Source organism: Manis pentadactyla, chromosome 14 (assembly GCF_030020395.1).
Source record: "Manis pentadactyla isolate mManPen7 chromosome 14, mManPen7.hap1, whole genome shotgun sequence".
NCBI lineage: Eukaryota > Metazoa > Chordata > Mammalia > Pholidota > Manidae > Manis > Manis pentadactyla.
The window spans coordinates 33,501,292-33,527,577 of NC_080032.1; the positions used below are offsets into that span (position 1 = coordinate 33,501,292).

The window sequence follows — 26,286 nt, forward strand, 5'->3', positions numbered from 1 at the left end:
TCTGAGTGATAACCTTGCCAGGTAGAATATTCGTGGTTGTAGGTTTTTTCTTTCATTACTTGAGTATATCACAGCACTGTCTTCTGCCCAGCAAAGTTTGTGCTGATAAATCTTGGTAGTTTTATGGGGTTCCCTTGTATATAGCAAGTTGTTTTTCTCTTGCTACTTCTATGATTCTCTCCTCATCTTTAACTTTTGACAATTTAATTATAATGGGTCTCTTTATATGAATCTTTTTTGAAACTCACTATAATTCCTGGATCTGTGTGTCTGTTTCTTTCCCCAGGTTAGGGAAGTTTTCAGCAAATATTCTTTTGAGTAAGTTTTCTGCCCCTCTCTCTTTCCTCCTTTTTGTACCTGTTATACAATTGTTGCTCTGCATGATGTTGTTCCATAAGTCTCATAAGCTATCATTATTTTTTATTTTGCCTGCTGATTGTACAAATCCCACTGTCCTGTTTTTGGGTTCATTGACCCTTTCTTCTACTTCATCTAGCCTGCTGCTGAGCCTCTCTATTGAATTTTCCAGGTATTGCTTTCTTCAGCTGTATTTCTGTTTGGTACTTATATTTTCTATTGCACTGAAATTCTCACTTTGTTCATGCATTGTTATCCTGACCTTAACAAGCATCTTTATAGCCATTATTTTGAACTCTTCATCAGCTAAATTACTTGTCTCCATTTCCTAGAGCCCTTTTCTGGGGTTTTACGTTTTTTGTTTGGAATATATTCCTGTTTGTTCATTTTTCTTGACTCTGTGTTGTACATTAGATAAAATAGCTCCTCTTCTAGTCTTGAAAGAGTGGTCTTGTGGAGGAGATAAACCTTATTGCTCAACTGTGCTGTACCTCTTGGTTTTCTCTCAAACCTCTATGATTGTCCAAGGAGCCTACTATTTTTAATAGTTCTCAGTAGTTGAAGATGTACCCAGACCTGACAGGGTCCCAAACGGGAGGATCTCAGTGAACAGATTCAGGCTGAGTGGAAGCCAGACCCTCAGGCAGCAGCTTTTAAAGTATGTGAATATACCCCTTTCAAAAAAAGACTTGAACATGGCCATTTGTCTGTCCCCTTTGCTCTGAGCCCTGTGGGGACAGCCCATTAAAGCCTATTATTTGTTTGCTACATTCTATTGAAACTGTGAACACATGCCCTGCCTACTATCAGAGCCAGTCTATCAAGGGCTGTGTCTTCTTGGTAACAGCCACAAGTTGGGGCACCAGACATGTGCACAAAGGCACCAGTGACCTGGGGTGGGGCAGAGGGAGAACCCAAAGATGGCCCACTGGCTTGCTTGGTTTCGGAGGTCATTGTAGTCAGCTTCTCGATGTGTGTTCAAGAGTCTGAACTTTGGGCTGAAGTTTTTAAGATACACAAATAGGCCTATTTCAAGGAAGCCAACTGGTTAAGAATATTTTCTGTTTATTATAGTCCTGTGAGACCTGCTGATGTATGACTCACTGGTCTCCCAAGCCAGGAAATCAAGGGGTGCATTCCATGGTCACAGCTATAAAAGTTGGCATGCTAGATGTGTGCATAGGCTCCTCGGGACGGTCCTGTGAGCTGTAGGGAGGCAGAGGAAGTGTGTGCAGGTGACACCGGTAGGCCTCCCAGTATATGAACAGTATCTCAATAGGCTCCTGTATGTGTGTTAAATTAGAAGCCTGCCCCTGAGGCCAAAGCTTTTAAGATGTGCAGATAAGCCTTTTTCACAGAAAGGCTGGACATTTCAGTCGACTGCTTCTGCACTGAGCCCTTAAAGGTTAGGCATGGGGAGTCCTTGCAAGCCTAGTTGGAACAGTTTCTTTGCTATAACCTTGTGGGTTTCATGGACACAAACCCAACCAGCTTACATCTAGTTGTCATCTCTATGTTTTGGGGACTGCCTCTCAGGTGGGCCTTGAAAGTTGAGGTACTAGACAATGGGTCCAAATCCTTAGCTCCTCAAGGAAAAGCTGGAGATTGTGAAATCTTTCCCAATTGTGTGCCTTTGTGTTGGGGGTGTGTCTCAGCCTCTCGTTCCCATTTTGATGTGAGTTTTTTCTCATTTACGCATGTGTAGGAGTCCCTCAACTAGTTTCTGGATTTCTTGGCTCCGTGAACTACACTGTTGCAACTCACACTGGAAACTAAAGGAAAACTTCACTGAAGTACAATGAGTTGGAGACTGAAGAATCAATCTTCACCCCTCCTCTTTCCTTCAGGTAGCTTTAGGCCTCTGTGCTGTCAGGGAAGTGAGATCTACTATACTTGCTCCAAATCCAAGATGGGGGTTCCTCTGAAGTTGCTTCTTAGCAGCAGTGGCCCCAGGTCACACAGCTAAACCAGAGAAGGTAAACAAATATTTCGGTTACTTATGCCATCTACAAGTTTGCCAGTGGGAGATGTAATGGTTCCAGACTTAAAGGGTCAGTAACACCCACTTCATTTCCAAACCATAGTTATTCCTGTGTATCATTCTTTAATGATAAAAATGAACATACAGGCACTCTCCCCAACACTATTTCAACATCTACTATCTAGATGTACAAGTTTCCCCTAATTGATTTGATCTTGTTTGCAGGTGTCCTTTATCATTATGAAAGCAACTTGAGGGAGGGATCAAGAGAGTTGCTTCAGTTCCACCACTTGAGCCCTGGACTATTTTTGACAGAACACCCAGTGTGTTCATACCACTGCTCTGTTTTGCACAAACGTCAATGCTGTTCAGGCTCCCCTAGGCATTGTCTCCATTCTTTGTCTTCCTTTTTAAAAATGTTCCCTTTTCTCTTTCCTTGCCTTTAGAATCACTTCATACATTTCTTATTTTATGTTTAGTGTTTTAAAAGTTATGTATTCTTTTTATATTTTAGTGTATCATCCTCACATCGTAGCCTGCAGACTTTTATTCTGATGTAAACTGTTTCTCCTATGAACAATATTTTCACTGTAATTATAATTTTGATCAGTCAATATTTGTTTATATATGTCCATATGTGGTACTTTTGCTTTTTATTTCTGCTTCCATGTTCTACCTTTCATCTCAGATCACATCCTTTCTGCACTTTCAGTATCAGTTTTACTTTTTTTTAATTTCTAGAAGTATTAAAAAATCATAATATGGCTGTGCTATTTATTTGTATTTTTTGTGCCTCTTTGTGAATGTCTTAAAGACTCAATATTTTATTTTTGAGTTGGATAATTCCAATATCTGTAATTTTTTGGCTCTTATTGTGATGTCTTGTTTCTGGTGACTATCTTCTATGCCTGTTTTTCTGTGTACCTTGTGACTTTTTCTTTTTTCCCTATGTAGCCTTGGGACACTACACATCAAAACAACTATAAACTAAATGCTTGATTCACTTACTTTTGCACAACTCAGGCAGTTCATTTGAGTTTCCTTTCCTGTAAAGTGCCTGTTTAAGTCACTGTTCTCAATGTTTCTACTGGATTTGTCTCATTCTTCTTGAGATGCTAACTATTTTAGGTAAGAATACTATTTGGGTTGAATATGGCATAAATAATTTTTCCCATATGTGACATGTCTTTATTTTCTTTATGGTACTTTTTTAGAGATTGTCTAAAGTCAAATTTTAATATAGTCAAATTTATTGATTCTCTATTTTGTTTAAGGACTCCTTCTCTACTCTTATGTCATAAATATAATTTATATTTTTTCTTATAGTTTTGCCTTTCACATTTGGAACTCTTTATTCAAAAAAAAATCTGTGTACAAAGCAGGAATTGCAATTTAATTTTCCCCACCTCTATAACTAGTATAGACAGTACTATCACTAAGTAATTAATCTTCTCTCCACTTCAATGCCAGACTTGACAGGAACTAAGCTTCTGTAGTGTCATTAGTTCCTTCCCAGATGGTAACTGTTTTATTGGTCTATTTGTTTTTGTTTGTCACTAGGCCAAAAATCACACTGCTTTAACAAATAGTATCACAATCTTGTTAAGTCTTTGTCTTGTTACTTATTTTGTTTTCCTTCCATGTTTTGCTCTTTTTATTTTTTGTTTTTGGACTTTGGCTTTTTCATATAAATTTTAGGCTTAAATTGTCAACTTCTGTTAGTCATCTATTTTTTTAAAATTAGATTTAGATCAAATTTTGAGTTAATTTTTGGAGCACTGACATCTCTACTTGTATCTTCTCATCCATGAACATAGTATGCTTCTCCTTTTGTTTAGGTCAACTTTACTCCTTTTCAAAAAGATTATATAATGTTACCTCATAAAGCACCATATGTCTTATAGTAGTTTTATTCATATATATCTCATATGTTGCCTGACTTTCTTTGAAATATCTTTTGTTCCATAAGAACAAAACTGTATTCCTTTGCTTGCTTCTCACTTGTCAAGTTGTTAGTAGTTTTGATTTCATTATTTCATTATATCTGATTGAAGATTCATGGAAATTTAATCTCTAATGACTTGATATATTTTCTTTTCCCCAAATAATCCAGCATTTTTCTACAAAATATTTCTATAATCAGGCAGGAAATCATATTAAATTAGAAAGTTAACCAAAGAATAATAAGGTGCTTGTTTGAAGAGTAGGTTCCTATAGTGCAGCTAATCCAACACCCCTGCTTCAGTGATGTTTAATATTAAAACATCAGTCATTCTATGACAATCTCTAAGATAAAATAGGAGAAGCCTGAGTAGATTTTTTTAACTGAAAAAATTCTAAATACCATATGATTTCACTTGTATGTGGAATCTAATAACAAAACAAAACAAAATGAACAGAACAGCAATAGACACATAGACACTGAGAATTGACTGGTGGTTACCATGGGGGAGGGTTTGAGGTGGATGAAAGGGATAAAGAGGCACAAAAATCTCAGTCATAATGTAAGTTGGTCATAGGGATGGAAGTATAGCATGTATAATATAGTCAATGGTTCTGTAACATCTTTTTATGTTGACAAATAGTAACTGCATTAGTTGGGGTGAGGATTTAATGATGTGTGTAACTGTTGAACCACTGTGCTGTGTATTTGAAACCAATGTAATATTGTATGTCAACTAAACTTCAATTAAAAAAGTCATCAGAAAAAAATTTCTAAACCCAGAATGAAAAAAGTACCCAATAGGCTAACCTTCTTTCCATCTTAGTATGGTGATTCCAACGTATCATCTATAGGCTACCTATGCAGTAAAATTAAACATAAAATGCAGCCTGGTAAGGTCCACATTGAAGTGTTGTCTGCTTCTCATTAAGTTGTGTGAAATTGTTGCCTCTGGAGCTCAGGAAGCTGTACTAGAATAGCATTGTGCTATTTTCTCTAGCAGTTTCAAAAATTCTATATTTAGAAATTTAAAGGAGTGAATGCAAAGTTATGAGTGTTTTGGCACATGTTTCTTCATTCTTATTTTAAAATATAAAATGAAGTAAATTCTGGGTATAGGGTATAATTTTATGTCTTTGCGTATATTTCCTTGCCCATTTCTAGTCTTAATTTTCAAATAAGGCATCCATGAGTACAGTTTTTCCGGCTCAGCAGTTTTTCTATTTGTCTGTCGGTACATGCTCTCAGTCAATGATTCTGTCTTCTCCCTCCTTCCTGAAATAGCTACATTTATTCTTTTTTTTTTTTCCTGGATAATTATTTTTTATTGAAGGGTAGTTGACACACAGTATTACATTAGTTTCAGGTGTACAACACAGTGATTCAATATTTATATACATGATAATTCTAGGTACCAGCTATCACCATACCAAGTTGTTACAATATTTTGACTATATTCCTTATGCTATACATTACATCCCGGTTACTTATTTATTTTACAATTGGAAGTGTGTTTATATATATATATATATATATATATATATATATATATTTTGTGAGGGCATCTCTCATATTTATTGATCAAATGGTTGTTAACAACAATAAAATTCTGTATAGGGGGGTCAATGCTCAATGCACAATCATTAATCCACCCCAAGCCTAATTTTCGTCGATCTCCCATCTTCTGATGCATAATTAACAAGTTCTTCCATGGAGTACAAATTCTTACATAGTGAATGAGTTACATGGTGAACATTACAAGGGCAGTCATCACAGAAGCTTTTGGTTTTGTTCATGCATTATGAACTATAAACAGTCAGTTCAAATATGAATATTCATTTGATTTTTATACTTGATTTATATGTGGATACCACATTTCTCTCTTTATTATTATTATTTTTAATAAAATGCTGAAGTGGTAGGTAGATATGAGAAAAAGGTAGAAAACATAGTTTAGTGTTTTGAGAGAGCAAATGTAGATGATCAGGTGTGTGCCTGTAGACTATGTGTTAATCCAAGCTAGACAAGGGCAATAAAACATCCACGTATGCAGAAGATTCCTCTCAGAACAGGGGGGGTGAGGTTCTAAGCCTCACCTCTGCTGATCCCCATTTTCTCAGCTGATGGCCCCCCTGAGACTGTGCCTGTCTTAGGTTGTTCCTCCCTTGAGGAATCTTACCCGTCTCTGGCTAACCAGTCATCTTCCGGGGCCATACAGGGAAATGTAAAGTTGGTAAGTGAGAGAGAAGCCTTATTGTTTGAAAAGGTTAGCTTTTTACTTTTTTGCATATTTATGCCCTGTGGCTTCTATGCCCAGCATTTGTCTTGAGGTGTCTTTACCACTTGGAAGAATTATGATACTCGGTAAATTCGACATGTGGCACGAATTCTATTTAAGGGTTGTAATTAGGTAGGAAGAAGAAAAGCTATAGAAGTAGCAGGCGGAAGAAAACATGGGAAGATTGATTATTTCTTTGACATATCTTCTTGTAGAGTAACTTCAGCATGGATAGGTTTTAAACTACTAATTAAATTGTGCGCACACATTAACATAATAGGAGTATAGTTACATAACCAAAGCATACCTGTAATTACCAGCCATCTCCAGTGAAACCAAGAAAACCAGTTAGGCACCTTAGGCATTTGTGAAAACTTATCTATGATATGGTGGATACTGTCCAACTGAACTTGAACAGTCTGAGAGAATTCAGATAAATTAATTAAAACAACCCATTCCTGGGGACTGTTCACATCCCATATGTTCTTTTAACAGTAAATTGTCTGTGGTTGTAAGATTTTGGAGCACTACAATTTGTACTTCTCCTAATTCTTGGTTGAGTTCCAACAGTATAGATCCAGTCAAATTTGTTGTTTTACTGTATGCACAGGCCAGCTTAAATATCTCCTTCCTCATTCCCATGGCAAGTCCAGGAGCTGGTAGGATGAGTGCATCTACAGCTGTAGCAGTGCGTGGATCTTTGTTGGGGTTTCTTTTGCTGATCATCTTCTGGCATGAGTCTTCCCAAGAGTGCTGATGTTGGAAGTTCTTTTTCATATCGTATCTTAGTTCATTTTCGGGGTAGCCAATTTAGGCTTTGATCCTCTGTATAAACACAAACAGACCCTTTGCCTACACTTTTATATGCCCTTTATACCCTTGTGTAGAACTCATTGGAGGTCACCACACAGGAACTGCTTTTTTTTTTTTTATCATTAATCTACCCTTACATGACCAATACTTTGTTTACTAGGTTCTCCCCTATACCAGGTCCCCCCTATATACTCCTTTACAGTCACTGTCCATCAGCGTAGCAAAATGTAGTAGAATCACTACTTGTCTTCTCTGTGTTGTACAGCCCTCCTCTTTCTCCCACCCCCCCATGGATGCTAATCTTAATACTCCCCTTTTTCTCCTCTCCCCTTATCCCTCCCTACCCACCCATCCTCCCCAGTCCCTTTCCCTTTGTTACCTGTTAGTCCATTCTTGAGTTCTGTGATTCTGCTGCTGTTTTGTTCCTTCAGTTTTTCCTTTGTTCTTATACTCCACAGATAAGCGAAATCATTTGGTATTTCTCTTTCTCTGCTTGGCTTGTTTCACTGAGCATAATACCCTCCAGCCCCATCCATGTTGCTGCAAATGGTAGGATTTGCCCTTTTCTTAAGGCTGAGTAGTATTCCATTGTGTATATGTACCACATCTTCTTTATCCATTTATTTATCGATGGACATTTAGGTTGCTTCCAATTCTTGGCTATTGTAAATAGTGCTGCGATAAACATAGGGATGCATTGGTCTTTCTCATACTTGATTGCTGCATTCTTAGGTTAAATTCCTAGGAGTGCAATTCCTGGGTCAAATGGTAAGTCTGTTTTGAGCATTTTGATGTACTTCCATACTGCTTTCCACAATGGTTGAACTAATTTACGTTCCCACCAGCAGTGTAGGAGGGTTCCCCTTTCTCCACAGCCTCGCCAACATTTGTTGTTGTTTGTCTTTTGGATGGCAGCCATCCTTACTGGTGTGAGGTGATACCTCATTGTAGTTTTAATTTGCATTTCTCTGATAATTAGCGATGTGGAACATCTTTTCATGTGTCTGTTGGCCATCTGTATTTCTTTTTTGGAGAACTGTCTTTTCAGTTCCTCTGCCCATTTTTTAATTGGGTTGTTTGTTTTTTGTTTGTTGAGGTTTGTGAGCTCTTTATATATTCTGGATGTTAAGCCTTTATCAGATGTGTCATTTTCAAATATATTCTCCCATACTGTAGGGTTCCTTTTTGTTCTATTGATGGTGTCTTTTGCTGTACAGAAACTTTTCAGCTTAATATAGTCCCACTTGTGCATTTTTGCTGTTGTTTTCCTTGCCCGGGGAGATATGTTCAAGAAGAGGTCACTCATGTTTATGTCTAAGAGGTTTTTGCCTATGTTTTTTTCCAAGAATTTAATGGTTTCGTGACTTACATTCAGGTCTTTGATCCATTTTGAGTTTACTTTTGTATATGGGGTTAGACAATGGTCCAGTTTCATTCTCCTACATGTAGCTGTCCAGTTTTGCCAGCACCATCTGTTGAAGAGACTGTCATTTCGCCATTGTATGTCCATGGCTCCTTTATCAAATATTAATTGACCATATATGTCTGGGTTAATGTCTGGATTCTCTAGTCTGTTCCATTGGTCTGTGGTCTGGGTCTGTCTTGATTACTATGGCTTTATAGTAGAGTTTGAAGTTGGGGAGTGAGATCCCCCCTACTTTATTCTTCTTTCTCAGGATTGCTTTGGCTATTCGGGGTCTTTGGTGCTTCCATATGTATTTTTGAAATATTTGTTCCAGTTCATTGAAGAATGTTGCTGGTAGTTTCATAGGGATTGCATCAAATCTGTATATTGCTTTGGCAGGATGGCCATTTTGACGATATTAATTCTTCGTAGCCACGAGCATGGGATGAGTTTCCATCTGTTAGTGTCCCCTTTAATTTCTCTTAAGAGTGACTTGTAGTTTTCAGAGTATAAGTCTTTCACTTCTTTGGTTAGGTTTATTCCTAGGTATTTTATTTTTTTTGATGCAGTTGTGAATGGAGTTGTTTTCCTGTTTTCTCTTTCTGTTGGTTCATTGCTAATGTATAGGAAAGCCACAGATTTCTGTGTGTTGATTTTGTATCCTGCAACTTTGCTGTATTACAATATCAGTTCTAGTAGTTTTGGGGTGGAGTCTTTAGGGTTTTTTATGTACAATATCATGTCATCTGCAAATAGTGACAGTTTGTTTAACTTCTTCTTTACCAATCTGGATTCCTTGTATTTCTTTGTTTTGTCTGATTGCCATGGCTAGGACTCCAGTACTATGTTAAATAGCAGTGGGGAGAGTGGACATCCCTGTGTAGTTCCCGATCTCAGAGGAAATGCTTTCAGCTTCTCCCTGTTCAATATAATGTTGGCTGTGGGTTTATTATAGATGGCCTTTATTATGTTGAGGTACTTGCCCTCTATTCCCATTTTGCTGAGAGTTTTTATCATGAATGGATGTTGAACTTTGTCAAATGCTTTTTCAGCATCTATGGAGATGATCATGTGGTTTTTGTCTTTCTTTTTGTTGATGTGGTGGATGATGCTGATGGACTTTTGAATGTTGTACCATCCTTGCATCCCTGGGATGAATCCCACTTGGTCATGGTGTATGATCCTTTTGATGTATTTTTGAATTCGGTTTGCTAGAATTTTGTTGAGTATTTTTGCATCTACGTTCGTCAGGGATATTGGTCTGTAGTTTTCTTTTTTGGTGGTGTCTTTGCCTGGTTTTGGTATTAGGGTGATGTCAGCTTCAAAGAATGAGTTTGGGAGTATCCCCTCCTCTTCTATTTTTTGGAAAACTTTAAGGAGAATGGGTATTATGTCTTCCCTGTATGTCTGATAAAATTCCGAGGTAAATCCATCTGGCCTGGGGTTTTTTTTTCTTTGGTAGTTTTTTGATTACTGCTTCAATTTCTTTGCTGGTAATTGGTCTGTTTAGATTTTCTGTTTCTTTTTGGGTCATTCTTGGAAGGTTGTATTTTTCTAGGAAGTTGTCCATTTCTCCTAGGTTTCCCAGCTTGTTAGCATATAGGTTTTCATAGTGTTCTCTAATAATTGTTTGTATTTCTGCGGGGTCTGTCGTGATTTTTCCTTTCTCATTTCTGATACTGTTGATTTGTATTGACTCTCTTTTCCTCTTAATAAGTCTGGCTAGAGGCTTATCTATTTTCTTTATTTTCTCAAAGAACCAGCTCTTGGTTTCATTGATTTTTGCTATTGTTTTATTCTTTTCAATTTTATTTATTTCTTCTCTGATCTTTATTATGTCCCTCCTTCTGCTGACCTTAGGCCTCATTTGTTCTTCTTTTTCCAATTTCGATAATTGTGACATTAGTCCATTCATTTGGGCTTGTTCTTCCTTTTTTAAATATGCTTGGATTGCTATATACCTTCCTCTTAAGACTGCTTTTGCTGTGTTCCACAGTAGTTGGGGCTTAGTGTTGTTGTTGTCATTTGTTTCCATATATTGCTGGATCTCCATTTTGATTTGGTCATTGATCCATTGATTATTTAGGAGCGTTTTGTTAAGCCTCCATGTGTTTGTGAGCCTCTTTGCTTTCTTTGTATAGTTTATTTCTAGTTTTATGCCTTTGTGGTCTGAAAAGTTGGTTGGTAGGATTTCAATCTTTTGGAATTTACTGAGGCTCTTTTTGTGGCCTAGTATGTGGTCTCTTGTGGAGAATGTTCCATGTGCACTTGAGAAGAATGTGTATCCTGTTGCTTTTGGATGTAGAGTTCTGTAGATGTCTATTAGGTCCATCTGTTCTAGTGTGTTGCTCAGTGCCTCTGTGTCCTTACTTATTTTCTGTCTGGTGGATCTGTCCTTCGGAGTGAGTGGTGTGTTGAAATCTCCCAGAATGAATGCATTGCATTCTATTTCCTCCTTTAGTTCTGTTAGTATTTGTTTCAGATATGTTGGTGCTCCTGTATTGGGTGCATATATATTTATAATGGTTATACCCTCTTGATGGACTGAGCCCTTTATCATTATGTAATGTCCTTCTTTGTCTTTTGTTACTTTCTTTATTTTGAAGTCTGTTTTTTCTTATACCAGAATTACAACACCTGCTTTCTTCTCTCTGTTGTTTGCTTGAAATATCTTTTTCCATCCCTTGACTTTAAGTCTGTGTGTGTCTTTGGGTTTGAGGTGAGTCTCTTGTAAGCAGCATATGGATGGATCTTGCTTTTTTATCCATTCTATTACTCTGTGTCTTTTGATTGGTGCATTCAGTCCATTTACATTTAGGGTGATTATTGAAAGTTATGAATTTATTGCCATTGCAGGCTTTAGATTCGTGGTTACCAAAGGTTTAGGGTTAGCTTCTTTAGTATCTTACTGTCTTACTTAACTTGCTTGTTGAGCTATTATAAACGCTGTCTCATGATTCTTTATTTCTCTCCCTTCTTATTCCTCCTCCTCCCTTCTTCATATGTTGGGTGTTTTGTTATGTGCTCTTTTTAGGAGTGCTCCCATCTAGAGCAGTCCCTGTAGGGTGCCCTGTAGAGGTGGTTTGTGGGAGGCAAATTCCCTCAGCTTTTGCTTGTCTGGGAATTGTTTAAATGATATTTGTGCTGGACACGGTATTCTTGGTTCAAGGCCCTTCTGTTTCATTGCCTTAAGTATATCATGCCATTCTCTTCTGGCCTGTAGGGTTTCTGTTGAGAAGTCTGATGATAGCCTGATGGGTTTTCCTTTGTAGGTAACCTTTTTTTTCTCTCTGGCTGCCTTTAATACTTTGTCCTTGTCTTTGATCTTTGCCATTTTAATTATTATGTGTCTTGGTGTTGCCCTCCTTGGATCCCTTGTCATGGGAGTTCTGTGTACATCTGTGGTCTGAGAGGCCATTTCTTCCCCTAGTTTGGGGAAATTTTCAGCAATTATTTCTTCAAAGACATTTTCTATCCCTTTTTCTCTCTCTACTTCTTCTGGTATACCTATAATTCGTATATTGTTCCGTTTCGATTGGTCACTCAGCTCTCTTAAAATTCTTTCATTCCTGGAGATACTTTTATCTCTCTCTATGTCAGCTTCTCTGCATTCCTGTTCTCTGTTTTCTAGCCCATTAATGGTCTCTTGCATCTCATCCATTCTGTTTTGAAGTCCTTCCAGAGCTTGTTTTATTTCTGAATTCTCCTTCCTTAGTTCTTGCATATTTCTCTGCAAGTCCATCAGCATGGTTATGACTTTTGTTTTGAATTCTTTTTCAGGAAGACTGGCTAAATCTATCTCCCCAGATTCCTTCTCAGGGGAAAATGTAGCAGATGCCAAGGCTGTCTGGGTTAGTCTTGTCTGGATCATATTTTTTTGCCTTTTCATGTTGACAGGTGCTATTGACTGTTGGCTGGAAGGGCCAAAATTTTCACTTGCTACTGGCCTTTCTTTACTGGGACAACTGCGACCCCTAGTGGCTTGTGTTGGGTAATTGCGTGTAGAGTGGGTCTTTGTGTCTTGCCTGGCCGGAAGGGAGGCATTTCCCTTTCTGTGGGCGGAGTTTGTCTCAGGCTGCTTCTCTGCTTTCGCAGCGCCCGGAGGGGTAATGGACGGGGGGCGGCGGGGGGGCTGTTTGGCTGTTTACCTCCGTGAGGGGTCTCAGAGCTGTTGCCCAGGGGTTAGTGCGCCCGGTTTTCCCTGTAATTTCCAGCTGCTGGACTATGACCTGTGTTGTTTCCATCAAGCTGTTAAGTCCCTGTCCCTTTAAGACTTTCAAAAAGACCCCGCTTTTCTTTGTCACAAGGGCATCAGCTTCGGCACCCGCTCAGAGGTCTTACTCCCTGTTTCCCCAGTATCCAGGGCCCCCCGCCCACGCACTGTGTCTGCGCTCTGGCCCGGATGGCTGGGGCTGGGTGTTCAGCAGTCCTGGGCTCCGTCTCCGTCCCGCTCTGCCTATTCTTCTCCCACCGGGAGCTGGGGGGAGGGGCGCTCGGGTCCCGCCGGGCCGGGACTTGTATCTTACCCCTTTCACCAGTCGCTGGGTTCTCGCTGGTGTAGCTACAGTCTGGCCACTGTCCTGCGTCTTCTGGTCGCTCTTTTAGGACTAGTTGTGTTTGTTGTATTTTCAAAAGTATATATGTTTTTGGGAGGAGATTCCCACTGTCCTACTCACGCTGCCATGTTGGCTCCATCCTCTACATTTATTCTTAAATTATTGAAGTTTATGGCTAAGACATCCAAGTAAATTTGAAGTTTTGAAGCCTTCTCAGCAAGGGCTTAAAAATAAAACTTTAAATGAGGAACAGAAATATGATTACAATTTCCTTAAATTTAAAGGAGTCTCCTCTAGGAATCCTGAGGGGATGTACTACTTCTCTGAGACCGAGTCTTGCTTGTAAAATGAACCTCGATTTATTACTTCCAGTCCTGGTTTCCCTGATGCTAAGTTGAGTACTAAAGGGCTAATAATAGCAACACATCAAAAAAAAAAGTCTAAAACCAATCTAGCTGTTTCTGCTGCAGGAATTTTACAGTAGAGGAAAAATAGTGCACTGAGATTCAGTAAATAGTCAATCTCTTACAGAATTAAACATTATTCCTGAGAACAGCTTATGTGTATATAGGAAATTTTAAACTTAGTCGATTCAGTTCATCTTAGAACACATTTTTCCCCCTTCTACTTGTAGCATCAACATAGCTCAGCAAATTTTTGTCTGGGGAAAATCTAAATCAGAACTAATTCTATCATTTTCTCCTTTACAAATACAGTATGAACTTTCACTTTCAGAAGTCAAATGTACCAGCTCAATTTTGTACTGACTCTATTTTAATGTATTTCTATCCATATTACAACCAATATTTACTGAGTGCCTTTTTGGCATCAGGCCTTTCTGCAGAAAGGTGCCAAAATTCAGATATAATTTCCTACTCTTAAGAGGATGCAGTCTAATCAATGAAGAAACATTCAACTTCTGGTCCTTATATATTTAGTATTTGGTTTGTGAGGGTAAATTATCTCTTGACATTATGGAACAATGACCAACTTATGGGACATGAAACTCAGCAGACACATGAAAGTAGTTAAAGTACCTTCAGTAAATAAACTTAGCTACAATTCTGGGTTCTGCAGATGCAATGGAGTTATGGTTCCAGGGTCTACTGGGAAGGATGAATGTCTAAACAGATTACTGTAATATCACATGATTAAGGATCCTTAACAAGAGCCAAGAAGGATTTCACAGATCAGTATCATTTGAATGGAGAGAATGAATATGTATAGTGAGTTCAGTAAAGGCAAGAAAACCCTTGTGAACACTTCTTGAGGGAGTGATGGGGGGAAAGAACAATAGTAAGGCCACATGGGCCAGACCCAAGTTTTTTGAGGAATTACACTAGACTCGATGAAGATGAATGTCTACAGTTAGCATTTTTATAACAAAACAAAAAAAAAACATACTCTTCTCTATAGATGAATACTTCAAACAGTAGTTGACTCACAGAAACGTACTAGAACATTCTGTCTCCGATGAAGGAGAAACTGACTTTTAAACTGCTTTTAATGACAAGTAACATTTGTAGCTATCTGCTAGGGTGTATAAACTGTCAACTCTCATTCATGTTTCCTTGCTCCTTGGGGTATCTCTTTTCTTGCATACTGTGATCCAACCGCTAGTACTCTCCTGAGGAGCATGAGGATCATGTGCCACCTGGAAAATGTGAGTCCCTTTACTGTCACTTCCTGTTGATTTTATTTAAATAAAAGCTTCCTAGTTCTAGGAAGAAAGCTTTGATCACTTGAAGACCCCAAAGAGACTGCGAATGGCACTGAAGTTGCTTTTGTGTAGAGGAAATAAATATAACTGGTCAATCATGAAGAATATGCCTGTGATATCAGCTCCTGGCTAGCTATGCATGGGTGCCCAATACCCCACTTTATGAATAACCGTAAAAGGAAATGAGAGAGACAGAAAAGGCCAAAGAATTAGAATGCAAGAAGCAGAAACAGAGGGCTTTGAAATATCTGTCCCAAAATTACATCTGGGGTCACACTTATTTATCATAGATCAATCAACAAGGCTAAACAGAACCAATCCATAGCAAGACTTCCACAGCTTAAGTTCAAAGGAACTTTCCTTGCCATCTAGTCTCAATTAGCCTCCCCTATATCTACCCAATCATCCTTTTTCCCCCCACTTAATTCATTGGCATGGTCTTGCACAGCAGTCAATAATGACAGGTATTAATGTATTGATCAAGCAAAATATCAGGTTTTCAAAAGGACTGATTTGTTCAATACAAAATATCTTCTGTATACTAAATATTGTAGAGAAATCAAGTGAGTCTTGTACTGCAGTAACTCATAGCTGAATGGGAATGAGACATTTACTCATTCAATTCATTTAACAAACATTTATTATACTTAAAGACTGTTTTAACCAGGGTGAATATAGAAAGGAATAACAGCAATAGAATTTCTACCTATAAGGGACCACATTTTAAGGAGAAAGAAACAAAAACCAAGCAAATAAATGCCTTATTAATTACAGATTGTAGCAAATGCTAACACAAAAAAAGAATGATTGGGTAGATATAGGGGAGGCTAATTGGGACTAGATGGCAAGGAAAGATCCTTTGAGAAGCTATCTGAGCTTTGACTTGAAGGAATCTCCCACACAAAGTTCTAGGGAAAGAGCATCTATGGCAGTCAGAGATGCCAGTTTCCAAAGAATAAACTAGCTGGGCATGTTTGCAGAACAAAGAAGTTATGGAAGCTGGAATTCAATAAATAAGATAGTTTTTTTGAGAAGTTCAGAGAGGAAGCCTGAGATTTGCTCATGTAGCATCTAGAAATATATGATGAGGAATTTTTTTCTGGCTTCATTGAGATATAACTGACATATGACATTGGGTATGTTTAAGGTACAGTGTAGTGTTTTGATAAAGGGGTACTGTTTACCACAATGAGGTTAGTTAACACATCCTTCACCTCACATAATTACCAGTTTTGTTGTTGTTATGGTGAGAACATTACAATTCTATTCTCAAAGCAACTTTCAAGTAAACAATACAGCATTGTTGACTATAGTCATAATACTGTGCCTCAGATCTGTGGAACTTATTCATATTATACATAAAGTTTGTTCTCTTGGCCAACATGTAACCATTCCCCTTCCACACCTCCAAGCCCTTGGCAACTGACATTCTACTCTCTATATAACTTTGACATTTTTAGATTACACATATAAGTTATGTCATAAGCATTTGTCTTTCTTTGTCTGACTTATTTCATTTAGTATAATGCCCTCAAGGTGCATCCATGTTGTCACAAATGGCAAGGTTTTCTATTTTTAAATGGATTAATAGTAGTCCATTTTTGGACTATACACACACACACACACACACACACACCACAATTTCATCATTCATTCATGCATCAATGGACACTTAGGTGTTTCCATGTTTTGGCTTTTGTGAATAATGCTACAATGAACTTTTGTGTGATATCTTTTCAAAATCCTCTTTTCATTTCCTTTGGATATATATATACCCAAAGCTGGATTGCTAGATAATATGGTAGTTCTATTTTTAATTTTTTGATGAACCTCCATACTGTTTTCCATAGTGACTGAGCCACTTTACATTCCCACCAGCAGTGCACCAGGGTTCCCTTCTCCACATCCTTGCCAGAATGTTCATGTCTTGTCTATGATAACTACTCCAGCAGGTGGGAGGTGATCCAGATTTCCCGACACCCAGAAGTTTGCTTTGTGCCACTTTGCCTTCCCAAACAACTGAGATTAGGACCTGTTGTTGCTAACTGAAAAAAAATCTGAAGAGGATTTTTGTTTTTATAAAATGGTAATTGCTTCTTTGCTTGAAGCCATTTTGGCTTATGAAAGTCTTCATAGGAATGTTTTACTTTCAAATAGCAGGGAAAACCTGTATCTCATTGTGGATTTGATTTGAATTTCCTTGTTGAGTAGAAATGTTGAGCCCCTTTCCATTTACTTCTTGGCCATTTGTCTTCTTTGAAGAAATGTGTATTCAAGTCCTCTATTTTCTAATCAGATTGTTTTGTTTTTTGGCTAACAAGTTATATGGGTTCCTTGCATATTTTGGATATTAACCCTTTATCAGATAGACATACGATTTGCAAATATTTTCTCCTATTCTGTAGGTTGCCTTTTCATTTTGTTGACTCTTTTTGTTGTGCAGAGGCTTTTTAGTTTGATATTGTCCAATGCTGATTTTTTGCTTTTGTTTGTGCTTTTGGTGTCATATCCAAAATATTGCAGTTACCAGTGTCAAAGATCAATGCTTTCTTGTAGGCAATTTATAGTTTCAGGTTTTATGTTTAAGGCTTTATTCCATTTAGAGTTAATCTTTGTGAGTAGCATAAGATAGGGGTCCAATTTCATTTTTCTGATGTGGTTATCAAGTTTTTCCAACACCATTTATTAAAGACCCTATCCTTTCCCCATTGAGTATTGTTGGCCCCCTAGTCAAATATTACTTGACCTTATATAAAGGGGTTTAGTTCTGAGTTCTCAGTTCTGCTTCACTAGTGTACGTGTCTGTTTTTATGCCACTATCATAATGTTTGATTAGTGTAGCTTTGTAATATAGTTTGAAATAGTGTGATGTCCCAGCTTTGTTCTTTCCCCAGGTTGCTTTGGGGTCTTTTGTGATTCCATATAAATTTTGGATTTTTTCTTCTATTTCTGTGAAAAATGCCTTGGAATTTTGGTAGAGATTGCATGGTCTTGATAGATAGTTTTGGGTAGTGTGGATAATTTAACAATTTAACTCTTCTGATCCATGTATATGGGATATCTTTCCATTTATTTGTGTGTTCAATTTTCTTTAATCATGCATTATAGTTTATGGTGTATAGGTCTTTCACTTCCTTGGTTAAATTCCTAAGTATTTTGTTTTTCATGATATTGTAAATGGGATTTTTTCTTTTATCTATTTTTTAGATAGAGCATTGTTACTGTATAGAAAAACAACTGATTTCATATGTTGATTTTGTATCCTAAAACTGTACTAAGTTTATTTATTCTAACAGGTTTTTGGTGAAGTCTTTAGGATTTTTCTATATATAATATCATGTCATCAGCAAACAATTTTTACTTCTACTTTTCTGATTTGGATGTTTTTTATTTCTTTTCCCTTCCTGTTTGTTCTGTGTTGGACTACCAGTACTGTGTTGAATAGGAGTGGTAAGAGTGGGTACACTCGTCTGGCTCCTGATCTTAGAGGAAAAGGTTTTAGTTCTTCTCTGATGGGTATAATATTAGGTGTGGGCTTGTTATATATGGCTTTTATTATATTGAACTATGTTCCTTCTATGTCCAATTTGTTGAGAGCTTTTATTATGAAAGAATATTGAGTTTTGTCAAATGATTTTTATGCATCTATTGAGATGATATGGTTTTTGTCTTTCATTTTATTAATGTGGCATATTAATCACATTTATTGATTTGCCTAAGTAGAACCATTCCTACATCTCAGGGAAAAATCCCACTTAATAATGTTTAATAATCTTTTAATGTGCTGTTGAATCTGGTTTGCTAATATTTAGTTAAGAACTTTTGCATCTGTATTCATCAAGGATATTGGCCTGTATTTTCTTTTCTTGTGGTACCCTTATCTGGCCTCAGTATCAGGGTAATGCTTCTCTTGTAAAATGAGTTTGGGAGTATTCTATCCTCTTCAGTTTTTTGGAAGAGTTTGAGAAGAATTGGTGTTAAGTCCTCTATAAATGTTTAGCAGAATTCACCAATGAAATCATCTGGTACTGGAATTTTCTGTGTTGGGAGGTTTTTGATTACTAATTCAATTCCTTTACTTGTTATTTATCTGTTCAGATTTTCTATTTCTTCATGATTTAGACTTGGTATAGTGTATGTTTTTAGGAATTGATATATTTCTGCTAACTTATCCAAATTGTTGGTATAAAATTGTCCATAGTAATAGTCTCTTATGATCCCCTGTATTTCTATGTATCAGTTGTAATGTCTCCTTTTTCTTTTATAATTTTACTTGAGTCTTTCTCTTTTCTTCTTCATAAGTCTACTTAAAGGTTTGCCCATTTTGTTTATCTTTTCAAAGAATCAGCTCTTAGTTTGTTGATCTTTCCTATTGTTTCATTTACTACTGCTCTGCTCTTTGTTATCTCCTTGTGCCTTGGGCTTAATTTCTTCTTGTTTTTCTAGTCCCTTGAGGCATAATGTTAGTTTGTTCATTTGAAATTTGGCTTTTTACTTTCTTTTAATGTAGAAATTCATTACTTTAAACTTCCTTCTTAGTACTGTCTGCTGTACTCATAAGTTTCAGGAGGTTGTGTTACCATTTTCATCTTTTCCGAATTGAAACACTTTGTTTCAACATGAAAAGATTTTTTCTTATTTCTCTTTTTATTTTATCTTTGATCCATATTTGTTCAGGAGTATGTTGTTTAGTTTCCACATATTCGTGAATTTTCTGTTTTTTCTCCTGTTGTTGACTTCTAGTTTCATACCATTGTGATCAGAAAAGACATTTGATATGTTTTAAATATATTTAAATTTTCTAAGATGTGTTTTATGCCCTAATTTATTATCTGTCTTGGATAATGTTCCATGTGCCTTTTAAAAGAATGCATATTTTGTTGCTATTTGATGGCATATCATGTGTATGTCTGTTAGGTTCATGTTTCCTTAAACTCATTTTCTGCCTGGATGATCTATCCGTTGTTGAAAGAGGGATATTGAAGGCCCTAATATTATTGTTTTTTGTTTGTTAATACCTTGAGATCTGTTTTTTACTTAAGGTCTTTAGGTGCTCTGATGTTGGGTGTAAATATATTTACAACTTTATATCCTCTTGATGAATAAATCCCTTTGTCATCATATAATGACCTTTGTCTCATGTTACAGCTTTTGTCTTAAAGTCTATTTTATCTAATATAAGTTTAGCTACCCCAGTTTTCTTTTGGCTTCCATTGCATGGAATATCTTTTTCCATCCCTTCATTGCGAGGTCATTATGTCCCTGAAGCTGAAGTGGGTCTCTTGTACATATATAGTTGGATCTTGTTTTTTTTAATCCATTTAGCTACTCCATTACTTTTTATTGGAGAATGTGGACGATTTATGTGTAATCATTGATAGGTAAGGACTTTCTACAGCCCTCATGTTAAATATTTTCTGTCTGTTTTGTAGTTTCTTTGTTCTTATCTTCCTTTTTTGCTGCCTTTCTTGGTGAATTGATGACTTTCTGAAGGTAGTATACTTTGATTCTTTTCTCTTTCTCCTATGTGCCTCTATTACAGGTTTTTGTTTTGTGGCTACCCTGAGGCATACTTGAAATATTTGATTGATATAGCGGTGTATTTTAAGCTGATAACAAGTTACTTTTGATCATACATCTACCTTTTTACCCCCTTACCACTTTATGCTTTTGATGTCATGATTTAAAACTCTTTGTAAATCTATCCATTAACAAACTAATGTAGCTATAGCTATTTTATTTTGTCCTTTTACCTTTATATTATGGATAAGCAGTTAGCATAGCACCATAGTTTTGTATTAGAGTATTCTAGATCTGACTTGCCTTTACCAGTATGTTTTATATTTCCATATGTTATGCTACTAATTTGCACTCTTTCCTTTCAGCTTGAAGAACACTTTTCAGCTTTTTTTCATAAAGCATTTTGTGGTAAAGAACTCTCTCAGCTTTTGTTTATTTTGGGAAATTTTTTCTCTCTCCTTCATTTCCAAAGGATACTTGTTTGGCTAAAGTATTCTTGGTTGGTAGCTTTTTTACTTTCAACACTTGGAATATGTCATCCCATTCTTTTGCAACCTGCAAGATTTCTCAGAAAGATGCTGATAACCTTATGAGGGTTCCCTTATGTAAGGGAATTAATTTTTTCTCTTGATGATTTTTAAATTCTTTCTTTTAAAAATTTTAGACAGTTTTATTATAATGTGTCTTGGAGAAGATAATTTTGGTTTGAAATTATGGGGTGACCTATTAGCTTCATGAATTTGGATATCCAAATCTTTCCCAGGTTTGGAGAGTCCCTAGTCATTATTTCTTTAAATAAGTTTTATTCCCCTTTCTCCTTCTCTTCTTTTAGGATCCCAATTATGCATAGCTTATTTATCTTAATGGTGTACTATAAGTCCCACAGGCTTTCTCAATTCTTCTTTCATTCTTTTTCTTTTAGTTCCTCTGACTGGATGATTTCTAATGATCTGTCTTCAAACTCATTGATTTCTTTCTACTGCCTAGTCCAGTCTGTTGTTAAGCTCACTAGCGAATTCTTCAGTCTCATTGTCTTCAGCTCCAACATTTCTGTTTGGTTCTTTTTTGTGTTTTCTGCATATGTGTGTGTGTGTGTGTGTGTGTGTGTGTGTGTGTGTGTGGTGTGCTTCTTGTTTTGTTCATGTATTGTTTTCCTGATTTCATTGACTTCTTTGTTTTCTTTTGTATCCCTCTGAGCAGCTCTAGAACAATTATTTTGAATTGTTTTTCCAGAAATTCATGTATGTCTATTTCTTTGGGGTCAGTTACTGGAAGTTTACTGTGTTTCTGTTGGTATCATGTTTCCCTGGTTCTTTGTGTCCCATAGCCTTGCTTAGGTATCTGCACATTTGAGAAGCTGTCACCTCTTCCAGACTTTATGGACCAACTTTTGAAAGGAAAGAACCTCACCTGCAAGTGGGGGCACACTGGAGCATACTATGAACCCAAGTCTAGTGGTGCAGGGTGCCAAGTGTATTTGGTATGTGGTGGCTGTGGGTTTAGAGTATGTGTGATTTATTGTTGGCTCAGCCTGGTGTCCACAGCACTGACAACTGTGTGGTCTTTGCTGAGTGCTGTGGGGGTCTTCAATGTCCACAAGTGCTGTATACCTCTAGGTCCCATAGCTAGTGATCAGGGCAGACAGTGGCAGTATACTGAGCTGGTAGTGTGCACACACTTAGCTGCAGAGGTGAGTTATAGGTGTCTGTGTAGTGGCAGGTCTGGTTGCAGACATACACCTGGTGGTGGAGACCAGCACCAGCAGCAATGGCTATGGCCAACTGCAGAAATAGTTGCAGCTGCAGCAGTCCTTGATGTTGACATGCACTCCTATGTATGCACGGTCATGCCATAGGCACCCAGCAGTGGAAGCTGGTGTTAGGATTGAGTCTGGAGCATGTAGATGCATAGCTGCAGAGCTAGCTGCAGGTGAACGCAGTGGTATAGGCTAGTGATTGAAGAGAGGGCCAAGTCTGGGCCCACAAGCAGCTGTGGGGGTCTTGGCTGTCAGCACTTCTGTGGCTGGCAGATCATTGTCATGGGTGCGTACATAGCAATGGAAGCTGTGATGGACATAAGATGTGTCAGGCTGGCAGTGTAGAGGTACATAGCTGGAAGGGCTAGCCCAAGAGTGGACATGGCAGTGGTGGTCAGCTATGGGGGCTTTAACCTGGCACCTTGCATTCCTGTACTGCAGAGGTCTAGGCTAGCTGCTGCTGGGTGTCTTGGGCTCTGGCAAGTTGGGGAAGGAAGGCAAGAATGATTTAGGTAGCTGGCATCTGTGAGCAGAAATATCTGTGGGGTGAAATCTTCACAGGGTCTGTGGTAGCTGTGTTGGCTGAGGGCTTTTTCAGTGGTGAAACCTCCTGGGTCCTCTACAGAATGGGTCACTGGGAACCACAGTCATTCCTTGTGGCTCTGCTCTTCTGTTTTGTTCCTGGCTATTCCCATATCTCAGCTTTGCAGATTTTCAGGTACAGTGGAAAAGAAGGGGGACTTTTTGTGCCCTGGAAGGCTGGGGAAGCTGGTTGCTCACTCTGCTCTCCTTTTCCCAACAAGCGGAGCATTCCAGCAGAGGAGTTCTTTCTTGGAAAGTGTAAGTGTCAGCCTGGGGGGGATGGGATGATAATACAGACAAAGTTATTTTTCCTTCCCTTTTTGTATCACTTTCTCTGGTGTTTTGTTCTACTTTGTTGTTGATATTTCTTAAGTGGATTCCTGAGCTCTCCCACATCTGTTTTTGGTCATGAACAGCTATCTAATTCTTGATCTTGGTTGGGGATGAGGCTGGGGTTTCCTACTTGGCCACCCTGGTGATATTACTTTCTGAGGAATTCATATTTTGTTCTGATTGAAGTGATCAGATAGCTTATGATTTTAAAAGAGAATTGATATATTGTAAGTATATTTATAAAGATGACTCCAGCTATATATGAATCTAGAAGGGACTGTATATATGAGGCAAGAATACAAGCAGAAAATCAGTGAGGAGAAGTTGTTTCCGTAACCTAGGAGGAGTAGATTGTGGTAGAAATGGAAACAGTAATAAATGGGCAGACTGAACGTGTGTTTAGAAAATGGTGTAGAGAGATCTTGAATTTGATATGGGAGTGGAAGGAGAAAGAAGAACTAAGAATAATTCCTATTTTGTGGTGGTTGACTTAAAAATAGGGTAATGATTATGCTATTTATAGAATGAGGAAGGACCATATTTTGAGAAGCAAAACAAGAGTTTTGTTTTGACATCTTCAGTTTGAGATGTTTGTTAAACATAAGAGATATCCAATGGGAGTGAATATATAGGTCCGATTGTCAGTGAAGGTGAAAAAACTGAAGGATAGCAGTTTGGGGAAACATATGTTCAGGCATGGTATACAAAGGCATACATTTTAATGTTAAGTGCTTAGAGTATTAAAAGGAAAGACCAGGGGCTTCCAGGTCTGCAATAAGATGGTATAGATTCATTTTCCTCTATGGCTCTTTTCTAAATACAACTAAATAACCTAGAATTAATTCAACAGAAAACAAAAAATAACTACAAACTGATAAGAAAACAGTGAGTTGGTTAGAGATATCAGGACAAGGGAAAAACTGAATTCTCTAGATTTCCTTTCTCCCATATATCTCAGAGTAAAGACCAGAGAGCCTTCAGCCCAACACCACCACTAAGCACAGACAAGATGAACAAACAGATGCATAACAAAACTCTGCTCTCTTTTGTCAAAGACTGGGAAAGCAGAAACCCATCAGACAACCCCTTCCCCACAACTAGGAACTGGCAGGTTATCCAATCTCTCCATAAGGAGAGCAGAGATGCTGCAGTGGGACCAGCCAGGTCTGCAGTCTGGCTGCTCCATGACCTGATCCATGGGAAGTGATCTGGTCCTGCCACTGTGGCAGCTACAAAGCCCCAGTGGATCATTCCAACCCTACTCCACACCCAGCTCCAGTGGGTGGGCCACCCAACCCTAGGGGAGCACCAGTGAAGTCCAGCATGGCCCCGAGCCTCCACCCAGTGGCATGCCCAGCACCTCAACCACAGGATGGTATTAGAAAGGGTCTGAAATCTGACTTCATTGGAATTAAAGCCCATAAAAGTAAGCCAGAACTTTCACACTAAACCTAAAGGGGGCAAATGCCTGCTAAAATAGAGTATTTAAATAGAATAAAGAGTATTTAAATAGAATAAAGAGTATCCTAATATAATAAGCAACTTTCTGGGATACACTTAACCTTCTAAGAAGCAAGAACCACAGACTGGATGATAAGACAGTCAACTGATATCAATATTAAGATGAGTCAGTGTTGGAATTATCTGACAAGGATTTTGGAGCAGCCACCATAAAAAGGTTTTGCATGTACATTTGTGTATGGTGCTATCTAGAGTAACCACTAAGAAGAGTATATAAAGCAACATATTAAAATATTACAAATACATCAAATAAAATTCTAAAATGTATTCAAGTAGTCCCTGTTTATATAAGAAATAAACAAGCAGGAATGAGAAAAGATGAACAAATAAATAATGAAATGGTCAACTTAAGCTCTAACATAGAAATAATTACTGTAAACATAAGTGATCTAAGTACAATAATTAAAAGACAAGATTCAGAGTGGATTAATGAAAAAACAAGGCTGGACCCAATTTTATGGTGTCTATAAAAATTTCAAATAGAGTAACATGCATAAGTTAAACATAAAAAGATGGAAAAGGATATATAACATGGATCAAATAAATCAGATAAGAATATTGCTAGTATTTAAATTAAATTTCCTAGCAAAGAAACTTAGTAGTGACAAGGAGGGCCATGCAAAAGGATCATTCTACCTGTAATATAGGACAATCCTATATGTGTATGCAAAAACAACAGAGCTTCAAAATGCATGAAGCAAAATCTGATGGAGCTGAAAGAAGACATAGTTGGGGATCAATATCCCATTATCAGTAATTTATAGAACTATGAGAAGATTAGCAAGGATATAGAAGAACTGACCAAAACTATCAACCAAAGGATTTAATTAATATATATATAGAACATTTCACCTACCACCAGTAGAATACATATTCTGTTAAAGTACCCATGTAATATTCACCAACATATACTACATTCTGGGTAATAAAACAAATTTATCAAATTTCAAAAATTTGAAATCATTAAGAGTACAAACATACCTGTGTGTGTTTTTATTGCGCTTAGCTTTATTGTGCTTCACAGATATTGCATCTTATACAAATTGAAGGTTTGTGGCAGCCCTGTATTGAGCAGGTCTATTTGTAGCATTTTTCCAACAGCATTTGCTCACTTCATTTCTCTGTGTCACATTTTAGTAATTCTCACAACATTTCAAACTTTTCTCAGTATTATTATATTGGAATTGCTGCAATCACATGATAAAACTTGAATGGATGAAGAGTTGCTTTTCATGGATGAACAAAGAAAGTGGGTCCTTGAGATGGAATCTATTCCTCGTAAAGATGCTGTGAAGATTACTGAAATGATAAGAAAGAATTTAGAATGTTACATAAACTTAGTTGATAAAGCAGTGGCAGGATTTGAGAGGACTGACTTCAGTTTTGAAAGAAGTTCTGCAAAATGCTATCAGACAGCTTCTCATGCTACAGAGAAATCATTCACGATAGGAAGTCAGTCAATGTAGCAGACTTCACTGTGGTCTTATTTTAAGAAATTGCCACAGCCATGCCAACTTTCTGC

At 37.5% G+C, this 26,286-nt stretch overlaps 1 long non-coding RNA gene across 1 annotated transcript in view; it reads right to left on the minus strand.

Annotated features, from left to right (window-relative positions):
• Positions 1-2,242: 2,242 nt before the first annotated feature.
• The window catches only part of LOC130680705 (uncharacterized), a 28,442-nt gene continuing 4,398 nt past the window's right edge, over positions 2,243-26,286 (minus strand). The window contains exons 2-3 of the long non-coding RNA XR_008993765.1: positions 25,746-26,063; positions 2,243-2,319 (exon numbers count right to left, since the gene is read on the minus strand). This is a non-coding gene — a long non-coding RNA (uncharacterized LOC130680705). The remainder of the gene's footprint in view (positions 2,320-25,745; positions 26,064-26,286) is intronic.